Genomic DNA, 26,291 nt, shown 5'->3' with positions numbered 1-26,291 from the left:
TGCCCCAGACTTCTTTGTCATCAGTATTTCAACCCATAATTTAGCAAACACACACACAAACCTTGTAGGCATAAAGTTCCTGATCTTTCTTTGGGTTTCAGTTTTGACACTTCCAGCGTTTCAGGCATGTGTGTCTGTGTGACTACGGAAAAGAACCGTTGAATCACATCTAAAAGCAAATCCTCCCAATTAAAAATCTATATTAAAAATGAAGACAACTGGGCATTCCATCAGCCTTTTAACCTCAACAGCTCCTTACCCCAACCGAACCCAACCTACTTCCACCCTTCACCCCCAAACTGGGTAATAAACCCGAAGGCTGGAGGTACAAGAGTTGACAGTTTGCCCTGGCTAGGCTTTATTCTGAAGCCTATGGGTGCCCCTGGAATCCACGGATGCCAACGGGTTCCGCTGTTGGCTGGGAGAAGCGGGGAGAGCGTCGTTTGTGGGTAAGAGTAGGGTGGGGAGGTGAGCTGAGCCGGATTTCGTGAAAGGCCAGAACAGTCAGACTAGGATCCAGGGAAAGGGAACCAAGAGACTATTTCCAAGGTTACAGAGGCGTGCAGTGCGCGAGAAGCGCCTCCTGCGCAAACTCGCTCACCGAGTCCCGGGTACCGCCAAGCCGCACCCGCCAGCCGCCCTCCCGCTAAGCGGAAGGCAGCGCGGCTCCGAGCCGGGCCTAGGCCGGCGCATGCGCCGCAGCCGCTCCTCTGGTCCCGGCGCCCTCCCCTCCCTCTTCCCGGCGGGTCTGGGGCGGCGGCGGCGGCGGCGGCGCGGTGACGTCAGGGCGTTGGGGCAGCTCCTGTGACAGACGGAGCTAGAGCGGCGGGGCGGCGGCGGAGACCGGCGGCCGAGATAGCGAGTGAGCGAGCGAACGATCGACCTCGGGGTCTAGAGAGCGAGAAAGAGAAGGAAGGGAGCGCTCGGGCGCGAGCGAGAGAAACCGCGAGCGCCGGGTTTGGGTTCGAGCCCCGGAACGGCTGAGGAGCCAGTCTGCTCCCCTCCCCCTCCCCGGGCCCGGGCCCAGCGCGCCATCCTCCCCCTCCCTCCTTCCCTCCCTCCCTCCTTCCTCCCTTCCCCTTCCCTCTCCCCCTCCCCCGCCAGTGAATGGGAGTGAAGGACGGAAGAGGCCCTGCGGAGGCGGCAGTGCAGCGCTCCGGTAAGGTGATGAGGGTCTACGCCCTTTTCTCTGTCTTCTCTACCGCGCTGGGGTGGCTGCGGGCCCAGCCCTGCGGCCTGACGATGTGGCTGCGCCGGTCCCCTCCCTCTCCTTCTCCCCTCCCCCTGCCGCCGCCTCCTTCTTCTTCTCTCCTTGCTCTCAAAATGGCGGCCGCGACGGCCGTTGAGTGAGACACACGAGAGGAGGGGGACAGGCAGGGGAGGGCGCTGCCCTTGCCCCCCTCCTCCCATGCCCGGACTTGGGGTCCCCCAGGCCGCCGCTGCTCCACCCGCGGCCCTCCCAGGTTAGAAGAGATCGCCCTCCTCCCTCGGTGACTTAGCAAGAAAAGTATTCTTGGGTAGGAAGGGCGTGGAGAGCAGGTCGCTCTCTGATCTTGGAGAAAGGGTTCGGCCCTCCTTTCCCCAGCCACGGAAAGCGAGCTCCGCTTTCCCCACCCTACCTGCGCGGTTGGCGGCTCGGGGGACCGTTCTCAGCCCCGCGTCGCCTCCGCACTTAAAGGCCTTCCAGGAATTCCGTCCCCCACCTGTCCTTAGGATGGGGTTGACCCGAGAAGGATGACCAAGCCCTTCCCGGCCTTCCTGTGCGGTGGTCCAGCCTTTACATCTGCTAGGGAGGAGCGGCCCGACCCACCGAACTATCTGCAGCATCCACCCACCAAATCAGGCAGGATGTTTTTTTTTTCCCCCTGCCACCGCTTCTCAAACGGGAGTTGCCTTTTGACGTTGTAACATTGAGCTTAAACTGTTCCCCTTCATCTCATCTCCCCACTCCTTGAGGAAATGCAGTACCTCCTTCCTTAGCCTCTCAGGTGAGAAATGCTTTTGAGATGGTGGGCAAATTTTACCCTTTCTCTCTAAGCATCTGAGTGGACAGGAGGAGGATACGAAAGTGCAAGGTGCCTTAGCTTTATTTGTTATCCTGCCTTTCTTCAGTGACTTAGCAAGAAACTCCTTGGTCGGAGGGCAGGAGATTTTCTTTTGGAAGAGTTGGGGTTTGGGTCCATTTATATCAGTCTCTTGGTTAAGAAATTGTGTTTTTGAAGAGAAGAACCAGATTTGTGGTCTGGTTCTCAATGGGCGATGTCATGCCAAGGTCCCCCCTCTCTTTCCTTAAGAGGCAGTGGGGAGAGAATAAAGGTATTACTGTTATTCCAACTGCTACTTAAACACACAGTCTCGCGATTCATAACGTTTTAAAGGCTAAACAAAAAAATTTGTGCCATTTTTGGTAATTCTGTTTTTTGACGGAAGGTGAATTGTTTTGTGTGATTTTCATTTTGAGGTTAGGGCGGAAGAGACAGTGCTTGGGCCTTTCAGATCAGTAATGTCATTCCTTTCCTTTTGCCACAGTAGTTATTTGCTTAAATTTTAAAATTTGTATATATTTTTTACAACAGGGCTTGATTGCTTTGGGTCTAGTTTCTTAATCAGGAAAATTTCCTGCTTGTGTATATTGGTAGTGATATAATGTTGAATATATAAGAAGCTTTTACTTAAATTCTGATTTGGATGTAAGGCATTAGCTAGCGTTTAATCTCTCATGGGAATCTTTCAGGACACAGTTTTGCAAAAATAATTGGCAGTTGCAAATTGCAGTTTTTTACTAAAGCAGAAGAGTAATTTGTATTTAGGGTGATTTATTCTTTCATGTTCTATTATAAATGATCGTTTGGATTGTTCAGAAGGGAGGATCTAAAACAAATTTGAAGCTGTTATTTTTTTATAAATCAGGGAATACAACCCATATTTTCCTAAAATATTTATGTATAGATTGATTTTGATGGAGCTAGCCTTATTTTGGTCTACCCCCTCCCCCTTTTTTTAATGAGCTAATATTTGTGGATGCTGTGAACAGCCATTGAACCGATGAGACTGGGTGGAGTAAGAGAGCAGAGCTGTGAAATGCTAGATTTAGATTGTCCTTTCATAGCGCTTTTTTCTCTTTTTTATGTTTTTTTTTCTTTTTTATGTCTTGTAAGCTACCACAAAGAAATTTCCTGTAGTAAATCTTAAAATCTTATGTTTTTAGTTTCCACATTTTTTGCAAGGTGGGTATTGAATAATTGAGGTAAAAAGCAATGTCCCTGCTTTTTAATAGACTCTTATTGTCTGTGTGTATATGTTACATACATATGTACACACATACATAAATACATGCCCTTCTTAATGTTTTTTATTGTTTTAGTTAAGTGTAAATTAATGCCAGAAATATTTGGCTAGAAATATTACAGAAATCTAATAAGAATACTATGGTTTTTTTGTACTTAAGTTTTCATTAAAACAGTAAAGCTGTGATTAAAAAAAAAAAGAACATCAAATATGAGTAAAAAAGGATAATTTGTGTTAAAGGCTTTTGTGTTGTCCCTTGAAAGGGTCCTTTTTGTAAGGTACAGGACTACAGGTAAAAGAGGGGTAGGTTACTTTAATGTTTTGTGTCAAGCATCCATATGAATAGACATCTTCAAAAGAATGTCAAGTCCCTGTGCTAATTGATTTTGATGAGTTATAACTTTGAGTTAAACTTGTAACTGTTTATCAGTATATGCCATATATTTTTTCATGCTTTTGTTATTTTTAAAGTTATTAGAAAGTAGGAGGGTTCACATAGTGAGGAAGGAGTAAGGTTAGGAATGGCAAATCACTGTGTCTGACATATCCCCATCCCTAGTATTTGTAGCTATAGAAGTGCACTAAGGGCGGTGTTGTTTCTTTTCTTTTTTTTTCAGTAGATAATTAGTTGATGAGGAGCTTTTAAAATAATTTGACTTAACTAAGAGCTTTAGTTCCAATGTGTATCTGTATGATTCTGATACTTGTGGTGGAATGTTTTGCTTAATTTGGAGATCCATTTTTAAATTCTTTAAAATTAAAAAAATTTCTTCATAATCCTATATACATAAAACTTTTAATGGGATTGGGATAAATTTTATTTTTTAGTAGGATTACTTTGTATATATTTTTCCAGATAAAGTAATTCTTGCTATATAAGAGATTTGAATATGTTTCTGGAAGGGGAAAATCAGTATCATAATTTTTGGTTTTCTATCTAAAACATCCATGTTTCATAGTCTGTACTTTATTTTTTCAATGTAAATGTTTTTTATGCACTAAATTACAAAAAATATAATACAAAAATATATCAAATATATATGACTACAGTACCTTTTGTTTATATGTGATTTGTATTATTTATAATATCTTAAAACAACAAGTCATGGAAACTGAAGTTGTCAGCATTGAGATGGGGAGATGGAGATATCTGAAAAAACTGAAAACAAAATACTAGGGCAATCAGTGAATTTTTCAGTTCTTCCCATTGAGTTCTGAAGCAATGAATCATGTACTCTTTTGCCAAAGGGACTTGAGATTTGGTTTTAAACTGAGTTGGACATGTCTGCTGTGGTTCTGAAAGAGATTTTGTTTTACTTGCCTTAAGTATCTGTTGTGAAAATATTTCATAATGACAGGTAGCCTGTTTCATGTACTTTGAAAAGAGAAATAAGTTTGAAGTGGAAATTCTTGCTACTGTTCTTTCTTCTACAGTGTAACTGTAAATTGTTTTCACTTAAAAAGTTGCTCTATTTAAAACAAAACTAATGGTATACAACTTAAGTTCTGAAAAGAAGAGAATGACTGTTTCCCTGAAGATGCTTATAGAGTGAATAGTAGTTGCTGAACGTCAAATGTTTTGAGGATGTTTCCTCATGAAGAAAGATGTTGTATTATATTATATAAGCTAAATAGTTAATTGCAGTGAAGGCTTTTTGTATTGTTTTAGCTTTTTTGCTGGTTTGGTGTGACACTTTGGACCTAGTCATTTAAATGGAACCTTAGTTTAGCTTCTACTTTGGGTCTAATTTTTAAATTTGCCATGGCAGTTACAGCTTTAATTGATATTTGTGAAATGTTTTATGCCCATTGGATATAGACCTCATACCTCATAAGTATTTATTATTTTGATTTATTGTTTTTCTCTTTAAAAGATAGTGGCTTTTGGTTAAAACTTTACCTAGTTAGGATTGATATGTGCATTTGTCAAGGATATTTCTGGAAAGATAGCCTCTGAAGTTAATTGTCATTTAATTTTGTGATAAACATTTTCATTTTCTTAGAGTTTTGTAAATATATTTTATGTGATACTCAATTTTCATTTGTTCTGTTAGCTACTTTTTGAGGTAGGTGTTCTGTCAGCTACTTTTGAGGTAGGTTGGTATTTTTATGGATGAGAAAACAAACTCAAAATTTCTTTTCCAAAAAAAAAAAAAATTTCCTAAGTTCACACATTAGGTTAGTAGCTGGAATGAGGTTGATATTATATATGTTGAACCACATATGTATTGCCTTATATGATCAAAGAATTCTTTCTTTCTTTTGACAAAATGGTGAAGATCAGTAGCATTTATTGCCTGCATCATTTAAATTGGCATTTTTAAAACTTAAGGTCTTGTGTTTTTTGACTGCATAAGGCCTTTAGGCATTTGAGTAGGAACTCCCAGGAAGTACCTAATATTGCTTTATGGTAATAAGTAAACACTTGTTGCACGCATACAGTGGTATACAGGTAGTATAAATAATTAAATATTAATATTAAGTATTAAATAAACACTTAATAAAAGTAGTGTTAATTAAAAGATACTTGTTGCATTTGATAGAGTGCAGGGTTATGGGAAAGGAAATACTCTATAGTTCTTTGTAATAGCTAACTTCCAATGATCTCCTGGGAATTAAGGTGGTGAGATATGTGTTTATTCCTTTACAGAGATTTTATGTTGTCCGAGGGAACAGCATCAAGCTTCTGATGTAATATTAGGGCCACAAAATTCTCAACTGTAAGAAGTGAATTAATCCAACTGGACAGATTACATTTGCATTTTATAATTATTTGCTCTTGCGCCTTGCATTTTGATTATTTGCTCTTGAGCTCTTAGGTCAGGGGTAGTCAACCTTTTTATACCTACTGCCCACTTTTTTTTAAAATTTTTATTTTTTGGGACAGAGTCAGAGAGAGGGACAGATAGGGACAGACAGACAGGAAGGGAGAGAGATGAGAAACATCAATTCTTTGTTGCGGCTCTTTAGTTGTTCATTGATTGATTTTTCATATGTGCCTTGACTGGGGGGCTACAGCAGACCAAATGATCCCTTGCTCGAGCCAGTGACCTTGGGTTCAAGCTGTTGAGCCTTGCTCAAACCAGATGAGCCCGCGCTCAAGCTGGTGCCTTGGGGTCTCGAACCTGGGTCCTCCACATCCCAGTCCGATGCTCTATCCACTGCGTCACCGCCTGGTCAGGTGCTGCTGCCCACTTTTGTATCTCTGTTAGTAAAATTTTCTAACCGCCCACCAGTTCCACAGTAATGGTGATTTATAAAGTAGGGAAGTAACTTTACTTTATAAAATTTATAAAGCAGAGTTACAGCAAGTTAAAGCATATAATAATAATTACTTACCAAGTACTTTATGTCGGATTTTTGCTAAGTTTGGCAGAATAAATCTTTATAAAACATCTTACTATAGTTAATTAAATCTTTTTATTTATATTTATACTTTGGTTGCTCCGCTACCAACCACCATGAAAGCTGGAATGCCCACTAGGGGGCGGTAGGGACCAGGTTGACTACTACTGTCTTAGATGTTGCAAGAATCATTGACAGTTGGCCCTGGCCGGTTGGTTCAGCGGTAGAGCATCGGCCTGGTGTGCGGGGGACCCGGGTTCGATTCCTGGCCAGGGCACATAGGAGAAGCGCCCATTTGCTTCTCCACCCCCCCCCCCTCCTCTCTATCTCTCTCTTCCCCTCCCGCAGCCAAGGCTCCATTGGAGCAAAGATGGCCCGGGCACTGGGGATGGCTCCTTGGCCTCTGCCACAGGCACTAGAGTGGCTCTGGTCGCAGCAGAGCGACGCCCCGGAGGGGCAGAGCATCGCCCCCTGGTGGGCAGAGCGTTGCCCCTGTTGGGTGTGCCAGGTGGATCCCGGTCGGGCGCATGCGGGAGTCTGTCTGACTGTCTCTCCCCGTTTCCAGCTTCAGAAAAATACAAAAAAAAAAAAATACAAAACAAAAAAAAAATCATTGACAGTTAAGTAAAGCTGTTAAGAAGTTTTGGCTTGACTAGGCGGTGGTACAGTGGATAGTGTCAGCCTTGGGACGCATAGGATCCAGGTTCAAAACCCTGAGGTCGCCCTGGCCGGTTGGCTCAGCGGTAGAGCGTCGGCCTAGCGTGCGGAGGACCCGGGTTCGATTCCCGGCCAGGGCACACAGGAGAAGCGCCCATTTGCTTCTCCACCCCTCCGCCGCGCTTTCCTCTCTGTCTCTCTCTTCCCCTCCCGCAGCCAAGGCTCCACTGAAGCAAAGATGGCCCGGGCGCTGGGGATGGCTCTGTGGCCTCTGCCTCAGGTGCTAGAGTGGCTCTGGTCGCAACATGGCGATGCCCAGGATGGGCAGAGCATCGCCCCCTGGTGGGCAGAGCGTCGCCCCTGGTGGGCGTGCCGGGTGGATCCCGGTCGGGCGCATGCGGGAGTCTGTCTGACTGTCTCTCCCCGTTTCCAGCTTCAGAAAAATGAAAAAACAAACAAACAAACAAAAAAAACCCTGAGGTCAATGGCTTGAGCCTGGGCTCATCTGGCTTGAGCCCTGGGTTGCTGGCTTGAATGTGGGATCATAGACATGACCCCATGGTTGCTGGCATGAGCCCAAGGTCGCTGGCATGAGCAAGGGGTTACTGGTTCTGCTGTAGCCCCTGGGTCAAGGCACACATGAGAAAGCAGTCAATGAACAACTAAGGTGCTGCAATGAAGAATTGATACTTCTCATCTCTCTCCCTTCCTGTCTCTGAGTTTCTCTCTTTGTAAAAAAAAATTAAAAAAAAAGAGAAAATGCTTTAGATATTTATTGCACGTTTTTGATTAATTAACTTTTAATCTGGCAAAGATGGAAGGATGTTTTATGATACTGGTATTTTGTGTGCATAAAGCATATATATATATATTATTATTATTATTTTTTTTGGTATTTTTCTGAAGCTGGAAACGGGGAGAGACAGTCAGACAGACTCTCGCATGCACCCGACCGGGATCCACCCGGCATGCCCACCAGGGGCGAAGCTCTGCCCATCAGGGGGCGATGCTCTGCCCCTCCGGGGGCGTCGCTCTGCCTCGACCAGAGCCACTCTAGCGCCTAGGGCAGAGGCCAAGGAGCCATCCCCAGTGCCCGGGCCATCTTTGCTCCAATGGAGCCTTGGCTGCGGGCGGGGAAGAGAGAGACAGAGAGGAAGGAGGGGGGGGGGGTGGAGAAGCAAATGGGCGCTTTCTCCTGTGTGCCCTGGCCGGGAATCGAACCCGGGTCCCCCGCACGCCAGGCCGACGCTGTACCGCTGAGCCAACCGGCCAGGGCCAAGGCATATATTTTTATCTATTCATCTTTCCATATTTTTTATTTTATCAAAAACATGCTTATTGCAAAAGAAGAGAAGGTATAGCTAATTAGTCAGTTTTGTTGATTATTTAGTGTTTGGTTTGTTTTGATTTTTTTTTTTGGTTAACTTATTTTTTTGTTTTTTTTTTTTGTTTGTTTTTTTACAGGGACAGAGAGAGAGTCAGAGAGAGGGATAGACAGACAGGAACGGAGAGAGATGAGAAGCACCAGTCATCAGTTTTTCGTTGCGACACCGTAGTTGTTCATTGATTGCTTTCTCATATGTGCCTTGACCACGGGCCTTCAGCAGACAGAGTAACCCCTTGCTTGGGCCAGCGACCTTGGGTCCAAGCTGGTGAGCTTTTGCTCAAACCAGATGAGCCCACGTTCAAGCTGGCGACCTTGGGGTCTCGAACCTAGGTCCTCTGCATCCCAGTGCGACGCTCTATCCACTGCACCACCGCCTGGTCAGGCATGTTTAACTTATTTTTAAGGGTGAGAAAAGGGTATATATACATTTAGCATTATCAGCAAAAATTAAAGCTGTTGACTAAAATCTTATGAATATTTTAGATTCTAATCCGGACTCCGCAGTTTACCAGCTATGTTCCTTGAGGAGAAGCCGCCTCAATTTCCTTATTTGTAAATGGATAATGATGACAGGATCTAACTTTCAGATAGTCACTATTATCGAATGATAAAAGGCCTGCGAGTCCTTCAGTAAATGTTCTTTATTGTTAGAGATTTTTTTTTAAATTTTATTTATTCATTTTTAGAGAGTTGAGAGAGAGAGACAGACAGAGAGAGAGAGACAGAGAGGGAGAGAGAAGAGAGAGAGAGAAGGGGGAGGAGCTGGAAGTGTCAACTCCCATATGTGCCTTGACTAGGAAAGCCCAGGGTTTCGAACCGGCGACCTCAGCATTTCCAGGTCGACACTTTATCCACTGCGCCACCACAGGTCAGGCCAGAGATTTTTTTTTTAAGGAAGAGAATTTAACATACAGTTTAAGCATATAAATATAGTTTCTTTTTTTTTTTTTTGTATTTTTCCGAAGTTGGAAATGGGGAGGCGGTCAGACAGACTCCCGCATGCTCCCCACCGGGATCCACCAGGCACGCCCACCAGGGGGCGATGCTCTGCCCATCTGGGGCGTTGCTCTATTGAGACCAGAGCCACTTTAGCGCCTGAGGCAGAGGCCACAGAGCCATCCTAGCTCCAATGGAGCCTTGGCTGTGGGAGGGGAAGAGAGAGACAGAGGAAGGAGAGGGGGAGGGGTGGAGAAGCAGATGGGCGCTTCTCCTGTGTGCCCTGGCCAGGAATCGAACCCGAGACTCCTGCACGCCAGGCCGGTGCTCTACAACTGAGCCAACCGGCCAGGACCTTATGTATATATTTTTTTAAGTGTGTGGGGGGGATAGATAGGGACTGACAGGAAGGGAAAAAGATGAATGAGAAGCATCAACTCAGTTGTAGCACTTTAGTTATTGTTCATTGATAGCTTTCTCGTATGTGCTTTGGTGGGGGGTAGGGGGGCTCAAGCCAATGACTATGGGGTCATGTCCATGATCCCATGCTCGAGCTTGTGAGCTCCTACTCATGCCAGTGACTTTGGAGTTTTGAACCTGGGTCCTCAGCGTCCAAGGCCGACGCTCTATTTACTGTGCCACCACGACGCTGTATATTTCTTAAGAATTAGTATTGGGGATTCTTTCCCCTTTGGTATCCATTATGTGTATCTGAAACCAGGTTTTTTTGTTTGTTTATTTTTGTGACAGAGACAGACAGAGGGACAGATAGGGACAGATAGGAAGGGAGAGAGATGAGAAGCATCAATTCTTCCTTGCGGCTCCTTAGTCTCCTTAGTTGTTTACTTTCTCATATGTACCTTGATGGGGTGGGAAGGGGAAGGGGGGACTTACAGCATAGTGAGTGACCCCTTGCTCAAGCCAGCAACCTTGGGCTTCAAGCCACCACCTTTGGGCTCAAGCTGGTGAACCCATACTCAAGCCATTGACCCCGGGGTTTGTAACCTGGGTCTTCCTCGTCCCTGTCCGACGCTCTTATCTACTGCACCACCGCCTGCCTGGTAAGGGGAAACCAGTTTCTTAGTAGGCATGAAGTGCTATGTAAATCAATGCCAAATGCGAAAATCCAGTATTTTAATTTAAAATTATACTGCAGATAAGCATTTTATTTAAACAGCAAAGGACAATTTATTTTAGCAATCAGAAAATTTTTGGTTATTAAATATTGTAATTTAATAATCATATTTTCTTTTTAAAGTAAACTTAGTTTTAAAATTTTATTTTTAAAGGAGGAAGGGGGCGAGAGAAAGAATTAAAATCATTGATTTGTTTTGCTTAATTATGCATTCATTGGTTGATTTTTATATGTACCCTGACCAGGGATCAAATCCACAACTATGGTTGTCAGGACAATGCTCTAACCAACTGGACGACCAGGCCAGGGCTATTTTGGAATAATTTTAGATTTACAGACAGGTTGTAAGGATAGTGTAGTTCTTCTATATTTTCTGCACCCAATTTCCCCCATTGTTACCATCTTACATTTCTGTGGTACATTTGTTAATCTTAGTATTTACTACTAGCTAAACTCCAGGCTTTATTTGGATTTCACTAGTTTTTCTATTGTCCTCTTTCTTTTCCACATTCAGTTCAGGCTACCACATTGCATTGGTTATATCTTCCAGTTTCTTCTGGTCTGTGACAGTTTCTGTATTGTTTTTCATTACCTTAACAGTCTTGAGTAATACTGGTTAGGTATCTTGTAAAATGTCCCCTAAACTGAGTTCATATGATTTTTTCATGATTAGACTGGGGTTAGGGCTTTTTGGGAAAACTAGAACAGAGGTGAAACACACTTCTCATATTATGTCAGGGCTACATAATACCCACAGAACATCACTGGTGGTGTTAACTTTCATCACTTGATTAATGTAGTGTGTGCCATTTTCTCAGTTGTAAAGGCACTATTTTTTTTTCTACTTTACCCTTTGGAAGTAAGTCAAGTTCATGTCCCAGAGTGGACAGGGTTTGTATATATTTTTTGGAATTCTTCTGTAAGGCATCATCTCTTATACCCTATTTATTAACACAGTTTACATCTTTATTAGAAGATTTTCACTTAGAATTTTAAATGTTAATTTCAACAACCCCCAACATTTTCTGTTTTTTTTTAGTAGTTTGGAAAATAAAGATCAGAAAAGGTTTCTGAAGAATTTTTTTTTTTTTTTTTTTTTTTTTAACAGTCAGAGAGGGATAGATAGGGACAGACAGACAGGAATGGAGAGAGACGAGAAGCATCAATCATCAGTTTTTCGTTGCGACACCCTAGTTGTTCATTGATTGCTTTCTCATCTGTGCCTTGACCGTGGGCCTTCAGCAGACCAAGTAACCCCTTGATCGAGCCAGTGACTTTGGGTCTAAGCTGGTGAGCTTTGCTCAAACCAGATGAGCCCACGCTCAAGCTGGCGACCTCGGGATCTCGAACCTGGGTCCTCCTCATCCCAGTCCTACGCTCTATCCACTGCTCCACTGCCTGGTCAGGCTGAAGAAACCTATTTAAGTGAATTTTATATCCCTCTAGAAATTACTCTGAGAGTCAAGTTTAGTGTTAGGATTTTAGAAAAAAGCTCCCTATATTGGGGCTTGTTTAGAGGGAGACTGCTTTGATTATCTTACTCATTGGTTCAGATCTAGTATTTGAACATACTTGATTCTTTCCATCAAATAAATACAACAGAAAACAAAATATTTTGATTGGCTAGACTCTTATTTTAAAAACAGAACTGGTAGACCCATGATGTGAAAGTTATTTATTTTATAAAAGAGAACTTATTATTTGAGAGTAAGATTGAGGACTGTAGTCAATACAGTTCTTGTGCTTTCATTATAACATATGGTATAGAGAATCTCATTGGGTTTCTACTTTAAAAAATGTTATTTAACATTTTATATATTTTTGTTTCTCTTCTATTTTTTTCCTATTGATTTGGGGAGGTTGGGGAGAAAGAGAGAGAGAGAGAGAGGGAAAGAAAGAAGCATCAACTTCTTGCTCCATTTAGTTGTGCAGTCATTGGTTCCTTCTTGTAAGTGTCCAAACCTGGGGTTGAACCTGTGACCTCAGCATGCCAAGAGAACACTATTCATTCAGCCACGGGGCCAGGGCTGTTTGTCCTCTAATTTTCATCAATTTTCCTGTCTAGCAAAAATTTATTTAGGTATATTATATCCCAAGTATTGGGGATTCAAACACGATTGTAAGCTACTGCCCTCAAAGATCTTAAAGTTGCAAAACATTTTAATATGCAAAGGTAACATAACAGTGTTATAATCAAAATACGTACTTGGTGATATAAGGGCCCAAAATTTTTAAGGAGGTTTTCACAAAGATATTGGTTAAACATTTTTGGAGAAATCTTGTGACATTGGGGTTGTAGTACATTTGTAGCCAGTCTCATAAGTACATGTTGGTTGGTGAGGAAAGTTCCATATCATTAAGTGTGGCTCAAATGATGGGTAAGTATAGAGAAGTGAGTACATTACCCTGATCTGGCCTGTAAAACAGGTGGTACATGGCCCATCTTCATCAGATATGGATCTTAACCTGTTAAAAAATACAGATTTCTAGGCTCCGTCTTAGACATATATGCTGTAGAAATTTCATTGAAGGGTATCTGGGATACCTGCATGATTTTCTTTTTTTGAAATGAGAGAGCAAGGAGTCACTGTTAGAGTTGCCATAGAAATGGTCCTGCTCCAGATATTTACCAGGTCAATACACATGGCATCAACAACAAAACCTTTACTGAAAGATTATTAGCAGTGAAATGTCACCAGGTGTTACTGGTGTAGTTAGACTGACCTCAGTTCAGCAGCCTTGGTACTTGAGTTTGGCAAAGAAAGAATTCATAACCAAGGAGTTCAAATCAAAGGGGAAAGTTTATTTAGGAAGCCACAGAGGTAGAAAGACGTGAGCCATCTGGGCTCTGTGGGCTCAGGAAAAAAAGTTAACACAGGCAAATGAAAGGGTCTTGGTGCTTAGGAGAGAGGCAAAGATAATGCACCTGGGGGAAGAAGAAAGGAGAAAGGTGCCTGTGTGCTCCAGAGAGAGAGCGAGAGTGTGCGCAAGCACTGAAATCTGCATTTTTATTTATTTTTATAGTGGGAGAGACAGAGGGACAGACAGGAAGGGAAAAAGATGAGGAGCATCTTGTTGCGGCACTGTAGTTCTTCATTGATTGCCTTCTCATATGTGCCTTGGCGGGGGGGGGGGGGGTTGGGGGGGAAGGCTCCAGACAAGCCAGTGACCATGGGGTCATGTCTGTGATCCCATGCTCAAGCTTGTGAGCTTTTGCTCAAGCTGGGGACATCTGGGTTTCTTTTTTTTTTTTTTTTCTTTTTTTTTTTTTGTATTTTTCTGAAGCTGGAAACGGGGAGAGACAGTCAGACAGACTCCCGCATGCGCCCGACCGGGATCCACCCGCTCTGCCCACCAGGGGGCGATGCTCTGTTGCGACCAAAGCCACTCTAGCGCCTGGGGCAGAGGCCAAGGAGCCATCCCCAGCACCCGGACCATCTTTGCTCCAATGGAGCCTTGGCTGCGGGAGGGGAAGAGAGAGACAGAGAAGAAGGAGAGGGGGAGGGGTGGAGAAGCAGATGGGCGCTTCTCCTGTGTGCCCTGGCCGGGAATCAAACCCGGGACTTCTGCATGCCAGGCCTATGCTCTACCACTGAGCCAACCGGCCAGGGCCACATCTGGGTTTCTAATCTCGGTCCTCTGCATCCCAGACCAATGCTCTATCTACTTTGCCACCGCCTGGTCAAGCGATATCTGTGTAGTTTGTTTGTTTTTCTTTCTGAAGTTAGAAGCGGGGAGGCAGTCAGACTCCCACATACGCCTGACCGGGATCCACCTGGCATCCCCACCAGGGGGCGATGCTCTGCCCATCTGGGGCGTTGCTCTGTTGTGGCTGGAACAATTTTAGTGCCTGAGGTGGAGGCCATGGAGCCTTCCTCATTGCCCGGGCCAAATTTGCTCCAATGGAGCCTTGGCTGTGGGTGGGGAAGAGAGAGAGGGAGAAGGGTGGAGAAACATATGGGCGCCTCTCCTATGTGCCCTAACCGGGCATCGAACCCGGGACTTCCACACGCCAAGTTGATGCTCTACTGCTGAGCCAACTGGCCAGGGCAGTATCTGCGTTTTAATAAGCTCCCTAGTCGATTGTTTTTGAGAACCACTGGTTTTACCCTTTAAGGTGCCAGTGGAGGATTTTAAGTTATGATAAGTGATACCATTAGGTTTCCCTTCTAGAAAGGCACTAATTGCATTGTGGAAGATGCAACTATGGAGTGGATGGAGACAGACCTGTGAGGAGACTATTTAAATAGCAGTGCAGGTTGAAAGAATGGATTTGAGAGAGATTGCAGTATATATTGTATATGTAAAATTAGTAACCAGTTGGATATGGGAAGTGAAGGAGACAAGGAATGAGGAAAATGAGGAATTTGGGTGTTTTTTGTTTGGGCCATCTAGATGTGGGTATTATGAAGGAACAAGAAATAGTTGAGAGCAACAAATTTGGGGAAAGTTTTTGCTTATGTTTATGTGTGTGTTGACAGGATAACTATTTGTATTGAAGACTTGAGTTCTAAAACATAGGATGTTTTTGTGTTTTATATGTCTACTACTGAAATAATAGACCATTTTTTTGTTTATTATTGCTCACTAACCTGTGGGGCATTTTATAACTCATTCTTTTTATCAGAATCTGTTTAGTGCACTATGTTATAGAAGCGGTACTGAGGTACTATTAGGTGCTACAGTTGGGACAGACAGTAGTAGAGTCATAAATGTCACAAAGTAGGGAGAGGGGAAGTATACATTACAAGGTTCTCAGTGTACTGTAGTATGAACAAAGTGGGCCTTGATTAGAAATGAGACTTGAAATGTGATCAGGGACCAGATACTAATCAAAGATTTTATATGTTATGTTAAAAGCATGTGGGCTTTAGGAAATAGAGAGAAGACAGCATAGTATAGTGATTAAGAGCCCTGGCTGTTGAGCCAAGATGCCTGAATTCACCTTCCAGCTCTGCTGTTTACATAGCTGTGTTATGTATTTATATATGTGTGTGTATGTACACATATATATGTATCTATACATGTGTACATATATACATACATATATATATGTGTGTATGTGTATATGTATACAACTGACCCTTGACCAACAGGGGTTTGAACTGCTTGGGTCCACTACATGTGGTGTTTTTTCAATAAATACATCTTTGGCTCTCCCTATCTGGGTTTTGCATCTGCCATTGGGAATCTTCAGATGCAGAGGGCCAATTGTATGCATTTTTCTATGGCATTTTATATAAGGGACTTGGACAGTGCTGAAATCAGTCTCCTGCAGAGACCGAGGGACAACTGTAGTTAAGTTTTGTGGTAAAGAGTTACATGTGAACTTTTGATTGTAGGGTCAGCAGCCCTAAAACTTGTTTTTAAGGGTCAACAATATATATATAAAAGCTATTTGTTTAAATTCTCGTAGGTAGTTGTGAGGAGTAAATAAACAATTGTAAAATACTTGGAGCAGTGACTAGCATATAGTAAGTGCTATATAAATATTTGTTAAATAAATTTTTTAGAAAGGGAGCCCATGAAGCATTGTTATAAGTGGAGAAAGATTGTATTTTAAATATATGGATGACTGTGGGAGCCGTTTGGAGAATAGATGTTAGTGGACCAAGACTGGATTTTGGGAGACTTAGTAACATTGGTCCCAATGAGAGATGATGTAATAGAGAGTGGTAAGAATAGAGAACAATTCAACAAATGTTGAGGAAGTAAACTTGGTAGATAAAAGTAGTTGATTTGATGTAGAGGAAGAAAGAAAAGAGTCAAGGTTGACTTCCACATAAAGCATTATTTCTAACATTTTTATTTCATTACTTTTATTTTTGAACTTTATTTTACTGATTTTAGAGAGAGAGGAAGGGAGGAAAAGAGAGACAGAAACATCCATCTGCATGTGCCCTGACTGGGGACCAAACCAGCAATCCTTGCATATCGGAATGATGCTCCAACCGACCTCGCTATCTGGCCAGGGCGATTTCTAAACATTTTTTAAGTATTATATATGTGTGTATATACAGTGACATATATGTAAAGTGGTATACATATATATGTAAATTTTGCAAGAGAAAGAGACAGGAAGGGAGAGAGATGAGAAGCATCAACTCATTGCAGCACTTAAGTTGTTCATTGTTTGCTTTTCATATGTGCCTTGATGAGGGGGTGAGGGCTCTCCAGCTGAGCCAGTGACCCCTTGCTCAATCCAGCGACAATGGGATCATGTTGACCCCACACTCAAGCTGGTGACCTCAGGGTTCTGAACCTGGGACCTCAGTGTCCCCAGGTTGACTTTTTGTCCACTGCATCATCACTGGTCAGGCTTAAAGTGATATTTAAAAAACTTTGGGTCTTAGATGTCTTTTATGTTAGTGATATTTGAGGATTTGGTTTCATATTGTGATGCTTCTATAAAAATGCGAACTAACAGCCTGAAGTAGTTTTTAGTTTCTCTAAATTTATAAGCCTTTGCTATTTTTCTTAGTAGGTAGGAATAACTTTTTCTTTAAGGATACACTGTAATGCAGAAAAGTTTAATTTAACCTGAGTCCAAAGAGCCAGAAATCCTGGTAACAATTTTATGTTGTTTTTATGTCTTTATGTTGAGATAGACTTATAAGTAGCACCATGGTAATACTATAAAAATTTGAAGGACTGATGAATCATTAAAAACATTAATAACGCCTGACCAGGCGATGGCGCAGTGGGTAGAGCGTCAGACTGGGATGCGGAAGGACCCACGTTCGAGACCCCGAGGTCGCCAGCTTGAGCGCGGGCTTATCTGGCTTGAGAAAAAAAAAAAAAAAAGCTCATCAGCTTTGTTGGCTCAAGCAAGGGGTTACTCAGTCTGCTGAAGGCCCGCAGTCAAGGCACATATGAGAAAGCAATCAATGAACAACTAAGGTGTCGCAACGAAAAACTGATGATTGATGCTTCTCACCTCTCTCCGTTCCCGTCTATCTGTCCCTATCTATCCTTCTCTCTGACTCTCTGTCCTTGTAAAACAAAACAAAACATAACAACCACTTAACATGTATACAAGGTGGGACAAAAGTATGTTTACAATTGTTCATATAAAAAATACAGTAATAAATATAAAAAAACCCATTAATAACATTAATGTTTTTGTTAATTCTGTGATATCCAGTTTTTCATTGCTTATTCATATGTGATAAATAAATGTTGATAGCCAGAATATTTCATCACCTCTTCATTCCTTGGATAGCTCCTCTCCCTATTTCTAGATTTGTCAAATTTAAGATCTTTTTGACATTGAGAGGGGGAAATTCTTTTTGTTTTGAGACAGAGACAGAGAGAAGGACAGATAGGGACAGACATACAAGAAGAGAGAAAGATGAGAAGTATCAGTTCTTTGTTGCAGCACCTTAGTTGTTCATTGATTACTTTCTCATATGTACCTTGACTGGGGGGCTACAGCAGAGTGAGTGACCCTTGGGCTTTAAGCCAGTGGCCTTGGGCTTCAAGCCAGTGACCATGGAGTCATGTCTATGATCCCACGCTCAAGCCAGCGACCCCACGCTCAAGCCTGGTGATCCTATGCTTAAGCCAGTGACCTCGGGATTTTGAAACTGGGTCTTTTGTGTCCCAGTTTGACTCTCTATCCACTGCACCACTGCCTGGTCAGGCCTCAGAGGGGAAAAAATCTTGATTGAAATTAGGACTTTCTTGAATTTGAATTTTTTCTAGATTTCTTTTTTAAAAAATTCATTTTATTGATTTTATAGAGAGGAAGAGGGAGAGAAAGAGAGAGAGAGAAAGAGAGAGAGAGAGAGAAGCATCAATATGTTTGTGTATGTGTCCTCACTGGAGGTAGAACTGGCAACCTTTGTATATTGAGATGATACTCTAACCAACTGAGCTATCTGGCCAGGAATTTTTTCTAGATTCTATTTTTTTTAACAGAGACAGAGAGTCAGAGAGAGGGATAGATAGGGACAGACAGATAGGAACGGAGAGAGATGAGAAGCATCAATCATCAGTTTTTCATTTTGGCACTTTAGTTGTTCATTGATTGCTTCCTTATATGTGCCTTGACCTGGGGGTGCTACAGACCAAGTAGCCCTTGCTCAAGCCAGCGACCTTGGGTCCACGCTGGTGAGCTTTTTGCTGAAACTAGATGAGCCTGTGCTCAAGCTGGCGACCTTGGGGTCTCAAACCTGGGTCCTCCGCATCCCAGTCCGACGCTCTATCCACTGCGCCACCGCCTGGTCAGGCTTTTTCTAGATTCTTAATAAAAATAATTAAATGAGTAGGAAATTCAGTGTAGTTTTTAAATCTAGGTCCTGAATTATAATGGTGTACATTATTGTATGATATCTGTCACTTAGGCTTTTTCAGGACCATCAGGTCTCCTCCCTAAAGGCAGTTGGGAAAGTTGATATTTAAACTGAATCTTGAATGAATTGGAGTAGACATGTGAGAAGGTCATTTTAGGTAGAACAGCAACATATAAAACTTAAAAAACTTACGTATATGCTGGAAAGTAGTTTGGCAGAGCTTATTATAAGGGTACATATGGATATGATCCTGGAAAGGTAAAGATTGATAGAATTTATAAAATTATATCCTGTATAGTTTGTAGGCAATTTGGAAGTCAACAACAGTTTCTAGCAAAGGTAAGTATTATGATGAGATGTGTGTTTTAGATAGTTAATGTGGGTGCTAGTGATTAATATGATTTGAATATGAAGGTCATTTTAGGAGGCTTTTTTAGTAAAGAATGATTAGTGCTTGAAATACGATAGTAACAAAGTTGTTAGTTCGAGAAAGATTTGGAAGGTAAAAAAATTGTGAATGAGTAGTATGCTGGGGAGAGGGAAGTATTGGACAGTATCTCAGATTTATAGTTTGGGAGGAATTATGTGGGATTTTACATAAAGCGACCAGATTAATTTTCCTGAATTATAGCTGTGAAAAGTCACTTTCTTGTCAAAAATCCATTGCCAGCTTTTTACAATCTTTAGTGAGCTGTGTATGTGAAAATGCAAAGAATGTGTTGCTAGAAACATGATATTTAATACAATAGTTGTTTGATTCTAAATGGGCACTCAAGGTCTTAATGTGTCCTGGCTTACATTTTCATCCTCTTTCTTTCTTTCTTTCTTTCTTTCTTTCTTTCTTCCTTTCTTCCTTTCTTCCTTTCTTTCCTTTCTTTCCTTTCTTTCCTTTCTTTCCTTTCTTTCCTTTCTTTCCTTTCTTTCCTTTCTTTCCTTTCTTTCCTTTCTTTCCTTTCTTTCCTTTCTTTCCTTTCTTTCCTTTCTTTCCTTTCTTTCCTTTCTTTCCTTTCTTTCCTTTCTTTCCTTTCTTTCCTTTCTTTTCTTTCTTTTCTTTCTTTTTCTTTCTTTTTTCCGAAGCTGGAAACGGGAGGCAGTCAGACAGACTCCTGCATGCGCCCGACCGGGATCCACCCGGCACGCCCACCAGGGGGCGATGTTCTGCCCCTCTGGGGTGTCGCTCTGTTGCATCCAGAGCCATTCTAGCGCCTGAGGCAGAGGCCACAGAGCCATCCTCAGCACCCGAGCCATCTTTGCTCCAATGGAGCCTCAACTGTGGGAGGGGAAGAGAGAAATAGAGAGGAAGGAGAGGGGGAGGGGTGGAGAAGCAGATGGGCGCTTCTGTGTGCCCTGGCCAGGAATCAAACCCGGGACTCCTGCACGCCAGGCCGATGCTCTACTGCTGAGCCAACTGGCCAGGGCCCATCCTTTTTCTTATTGCTTGCTATGTATATGGTAATTCAGCCTTATGAAGTTACTTTCTGGACCTTATCTGTTAGATTTTAATTAATTAATTAATTAATTTTAATTTTTTTAAAGTGAGAAGCAGGGAAGCAGAGAGACAGATACCCACATGCACCTGACCGGGATCCATCCGGCATGCCCACTAGGGGGCGATGCTCCGTCCACCTGGGGTGTTGCTCCATTGCAACCGGAACCATTCTAGCGCCTGAGGCAGAGGCCACAGAGCCATCGTCAGTGCCCGGGCCAACTTTGCTCCAGTGGAGCCTTGGCTGTGGGAGGGGAAGAGAGAGAGAGAGAGAAAGGAGAGGGGGAAGGGTACAGAAGCAGATGGGCGCTTCTCCTGTTGTGCCCTGGCCAGGAATCAAACCTGGGGACATACACACACTGGGCTGATGCTCCACCACTGAGCCAACTGGCCCGGGCCTTATCTGTTACTCTTTACCATTCCATCCCTTCTCTATTACATTTTGTATACGCTGGCCTATCTATCCTTTGGATCTGCATACCAGATTTTTTTTTTGTTCGCAATCTCCCCTAATTTTTTGCACCTGAAAGAAAATTTTTTTTTTCTGAATTTGTAATCAACACACATTTTTGCCTTGTATAGCTTGTATAACGTATTTTCTTTGGTATCAAATGAGTTATTATAGTGTAAGAGTCTAGAACAGTCCTAGCACATGATGCTCAGTAAATGTTGGTTATTTAAAAATATTTTTAATTAAAATAATTTAATTTATTTTTAGAGAGGAGAGAGTAAGAGTAAGAGGGTAGGGGACAAGGAAGCATCAACTCCCATATGTGCCTTGACCAGGCAAGCCCACGGTTTCGAACTGGTGACCTCAGCATTCCAGATCAACGCCTTATCCACTGCACCACCACAGGTCAGACCTAATGTTGGTTGTTATTATAGTGACAATGATTAAGATGAGTTGATGATAATAGGAATAGGGCAGTCTGTCTTTACTCTCTGTTCTTGTAATGGCAAAACTAATTTGTTTTCTGCCCTTGGACACTAGGAAAGCAGTCTTTTACTTGCTTATGTATGTACCTAGTGCAAAAGGTACCATACTGTATTATGACCTTCAAAGTGATATTTCTGAGCTCTATTGAGGGAAGTAAAGTAGTAGACAGGCCCTGAACACTGATTATCTCATCAAGCATCACTGTAACTGAGGTAGGTGATAGCATTAGCCCTTTTATAGGCTTATCGGTTTAAGAAGTTGGAAAATTTGCCCAAGGTCATATATATATTGATATTTTGTAAGTGATCCAACTTGATATTTGAACCTCCACTATTCCAGAATTCTATTCAGTAGGATCTCAGAAGTATAGGATTTATTCTTTTAGTGCTTATATATCATTTATATATTCAACTCGCTGTCAGAGGGCCTATCATGGGGCCTATATTCAGAACAGTTTTTTCTTTGAAAAATTTTTACATATTTACATTTTAATTAATTTTTATTATGGAATATGTTGAACATGCAGGAAAATAACCCACAAGTAATATAACAAAATAATCCATTTAGCTATCAGAATGGACAGATGTTAATATTTGTCATATTTGTTAGTTTTTATTTATTGATTTAAAATATTTTTGATTGATTTTGCTAGAGAAATATCAATTTGTTTCACCTATTTATGCATTTATTGGTTTATTCTTGTATGTGCACTGACCAGGGATCAAATCCGCAACCTTGGCATATTCGAACGACACTCTTAACAAACTGAGCTCTTCCAGGTCAGGGCCACGTCAAGAGTTCTTAGAAGCAAAACAGTTACAGTTGATGTTCTTTTGAACCTCTTTCTAATCCTATTCCCCTCCCTCTTCCCAATATAAAATTCCTCTTAAAATTTGTATATATTCCTTCTGTTTTTGTACTTTTTTTACTATACATATGTATCCACAAACAGTGTATATTAATGCTTAAAATTGCCATGAATGCTGCACTGTATATAATTCTACCACTTGGTGTTTTCACCTAACAAAATATTTTCTAGATACAGTATTGATAATGGTAGATCTAGTTTGTGTTATATAGTCTCATATATGGTTATATTATACTTTTTATCTACACTACAGAAATGGGCATTTTGTTTGCTTGCACATTTTCACTATTACAGATGATGCTGAGGTAAATAGGATGGTATCTGCTGAAAAGATAAAAAAAATTTTTTTAATTTAATTTTTTGTATTTTTCCAAAGTTAGAAGCGGGTTGGCAATCAGACAGACTCCTGCATGCACTCTACTGGGATCCACCTGGCATGCCCACCAGGGGGCGATGCTCTGCCCAGCTGGAGCGTTGTTCCTTTATGGCTGGAGCCATTCTACCTCCTGAGGCAGAGGTTGTGGAGCTGTCCTCAGGGCCCTGGCCAACTTTGCTCCAATGGAGCCTTGGTTGCGGGAGGGGAAGAGAGAGATAGAGAGGAAGGAGAGGGGGAAGAATGGAGAAGCAGATGGGCGCTTCTCCTGTGTTCCCTGACCGGGAAACAAACCCAGGACTTCTACATACCGATTGACGCTCTACCACTGAACCAACTGGACAGAGCCTTTTCTTTTATTAAGTAAGAGGCTGGGATCCACCTGGGCCAGCCCCCTACCAGATGATGATCTGATCAGATGAGGCTGCTGCCCTGTTGCTTAGCAGCCGAGCTACTTTAGCGCCTTGAGGCAGGACATGTAGCCATCCTCAGTGCCCGGGGCCAACTTGCTTGAACCCATTAGAGCCATTGCTGTGGAAGGAGAAGAGAGAAAGAGAGAGGGAGAGAAGGGGGAGGAGTGGAGAAGCAGGTAGTTGCTTCTCCTGTGTGCCATGACTGGGAATCAAACTTGGGACTTCCCAAGTTTGGCTGGTGCTCTACTGCTGAGCCAACTAGCCATGGCCAACTTATTTCTTTTTAAAATTTTTTATTTATTGATTTTTAGAGATAAAGGGAAGAGGTAGGCGGGACAGAGTGAGAGAGAAACATGGACTTGTTGTTTTTCCACCTATTTATGCACTCGTTGGTTGATTTTTATATGTGCCCTGACTGGGGATTGAACCCACAACCTCAAGATGACATTCTAACCAGTTGAGCTATCTGGCCAGGGCCTCTTTATTTTTGCATTGCCATATTTATTCTAAGGTTAGTTAAATATTCTTTAGTAATTTTTATGCTTTGAGTTGAGTAAATAGACTGGATAATGTTGTTGGCATCACTTTAGACCAGGGGTCCCCAAACTACGGCCCGCGGGCCGCATGCGGCCCCCTGAAGTCATTTATCCGGCCCCCACCACACCTCCGGAGGGGGCACCTCTTTCATTGGTGGTCAGTAAGAGGAGCACATTGACCATCTCATTAGCCAAAAGCAGGCCCATAGTTTCCATTGAAATACTGGTCAGTTTGTTGATTTAAATTTACTTGTTCTTTATTTTTAAATATTGTATTTGTTCCTGTTTTGTTTTTTTACTTTAAAATAGGATATGTGCAGTGTGCATAGGGATTTGTTCATAGTTTTTTTTATAGTCCGGCCCTCCAACAGTCTGAGGGACAGTGAACTGGCCCCCTGAGTAAAAAGTTTGGGGACCTCTGCTTTAGACCATAAATTCAGTCTCTTCGGCTATTCAAAACTAATACATATTAGTGCTGAGCCAGAGGGATTTATACTGGCAGCCTGAAGGCCAAACTAAGTCGGTAGATGCATTTCTCTTAGCCTTGTGTAGTTAAAACAATTTTTGAGCCTGACTAGTCGGTTGGCTCAGTAGATAGAGCATTGGCCTTGTATGCTGAGGACCCAGGTTCAAAACCCTCAGGTCACTGGCTTGAGCACGGGGTCGCTGGCTTGAGTGTGGGATTATAGACATGACCCCATGGTCGCTGACTTGAAGCCCAAGGTTGCTGGCTTGGCTGGAGCCCCCAGTCAGGGCACATATGAGAAAGCAATCTGTGAGCAACTAAGGTGCCATTATGAAGAGGTGATGCTTCTCATCTCCCTTCCTGTTTGTCCGTTCCTGTCTGTCCCCCCCACCCTAAAAAACCAAACTAAGAATTTTTGAGCCAGCATTTAAAAATTAGCTATTCAAGCCTTGCCTGAGGTAGCACAGTGGATAAAGTGTCGTCCTGGAATGCTGAGGTCACCAGTTTGAAACCCTGGGCTTGCTGGGTTGACCAGCAATCAATGAACAATTAAAAAGTGAAGCAGCTGAGTTGATACTTCTCACTCCCCTCCCCCTTTCTCTCTATAAAGTCAATAAATAGAAATCTTTAAACATTACCTATTTGACTTTTTTTTTTTTTTGCTATGGAGAGACAGGAAAGGATAGAGATGAGAAGCATCAACTCATAGTTGCAGCACCTTAATTGTTTATTGCTTCTCATACCCGTGCTTTGACCCGGAGGTCAAGCCAGTGTCCTTGGGCTTGAAGCCAGTGACCTTTGGGCTTGAAGCCAGTGACCATGGGATCATGTCGGTGATTCCACACTCAAGCTGGTGACCCCGCACTCAAGCCTGTGACCTCGGAGTTTCAGACCTGGCACCTCAGTGTCCCAGGTCATTGCTCTGTCCACTGTGCCACCGCCTGGTCAGGCTAATGATGTAGTTTTAAACATTGTTTTTACCTATGTTTAAATCAGCGGTTCTCAACCTTTCTAATGCCGTGACCCCGCAATACAGTTCCTCATGTCGCGGTGACCTCAAACCAAAAAATAATTTTGGTGGCTACTTCATAACTGTAATTTTGCTACAGTTATGATTCGGAATGTAAATACCTGATATGCATTATGTATTTTCCAATGGCTTTAGGCGACCCTGCCGGGGTTGCGACCCACAGGTTGAGAACCGCTGGTTTAAATTATGAATATTAGCCAGTCAAATAATGAGAACTTAAACCAGTGAGGGCACATGCTTTCTCTATCTCACTTAAATAAAAAAAAGTTTCAATATAAAGTTAAGACAGCCAGTTGATTTTTCTACAGGATTTGAAAATTGGTATATATTCTCTGATATGTTAATTAGTGTACAGTCTTTAAAAAAGATAAAATTTTATCAATACCACCCCCAACCAGCTGGACTTGGATGTTTGTCCATATTTCAGATTTAGATTTTTTTTTGGAGTTTTTAAAAATGGAGGATGAGAATAAGGTGATATAGTGCATATTCAGTTTTGAGAGCACAATACAAATTTTTAGTTTTAGTATGATGCCTGTAGTAAGTTAAAAACAGTAGATACCTACCATGTGTCAATTACTATAATGTTTGTAAAGATACACTGAGAACTAAATATGTTGTAGCTTTAGAGGACAGTTGTTGAGGAGACACCATCAAGGCAGATAATTACAGTGTCGTGTGAGAAGTATTAAAGATATGTATGTATAAAGAACTATGAAATCAGAGGAGGGAGTTACTTTGCTTTATTTTTTTGTCAAAACTATGTAAATAAATCCCAGCTCTGCTGTTTATGTTAGCTGCTGAGAACTAAGCTAATGCTGTTTAAATACTATTGATAAGTATTAGGTTGAACTTGTGTAATTGCCATTATTGGCAGTTTTATATGGTTTAACCCTAATAGTATTTTTGTATGGCAATTAAAACAAATAAAACATTGGTAATTTCTTTTGCCAATACTATATGACAGTTGTTGGATTATATTTTATTAAAATAAAGCTTTGGGCCTGACCTGTGGTGGCGCAGTGGATAAAGCGTAGACCTGGAATGCTGAGGTTGCCAGTTCTAAACCCTGGGCTTGCCTGGTCAAGGCACATATGGGAGTTGATGCTTCCTGCTCCTCCCCTTGTTCTCTCTATCTCT

General features: G+C 42.2%; 1 protein-coding gene across 3 annotated transcripts in view; it reads left to right on the top strand.

The window, feature by feature from the left end:
* Positions 1-768: 768 nt before the first annotated feature.
* Positions 769-26,291, top strand: part of PAFAH1B1 (platelet activating factor acetylhydrolase 1b regulatory subunit 1) — a 91,705-nt gene continuing 66,182 nt past the window's right edge. The window contains exon 1 of one of the 3 annotated variants that reach the window (XM_066363473.1): positions 769-1,159. The gene's annotated coding sequence lies outside the window, so the exon portion shown is untranslated. Of the gene's footprint in view, positions 1,160-1,329; positions 1,464-1,531; positions 1,989-26,291 lie in introns of those variants that run through there. The other 2 variants (XM_066363475.1, XM_066363476.1) reach the window with 2 other exon arrangements.

The sequence above is a fragment of the Saccopteryx leptura genome, chromosome 2 (genome assembly GCF_036850995.1).
Source record: "Saccopteryx leptura isolate mSacLep1 chromosome 2, mSacLep1_pri_phased_curated, whole genome shotgun sequence".
Lineage (NCBI taxonomy): Eukaryota > Metazoa > Chordata > Mammalia > Chiroptera > Emballonuridae > Saccopteryx > Saccopteryx leptura.
The sequence above is the reverse complement of the archived record's forward strand: the minus strand, read 5'-3'. Positions and strand labels throughout refer to the sequence as shown.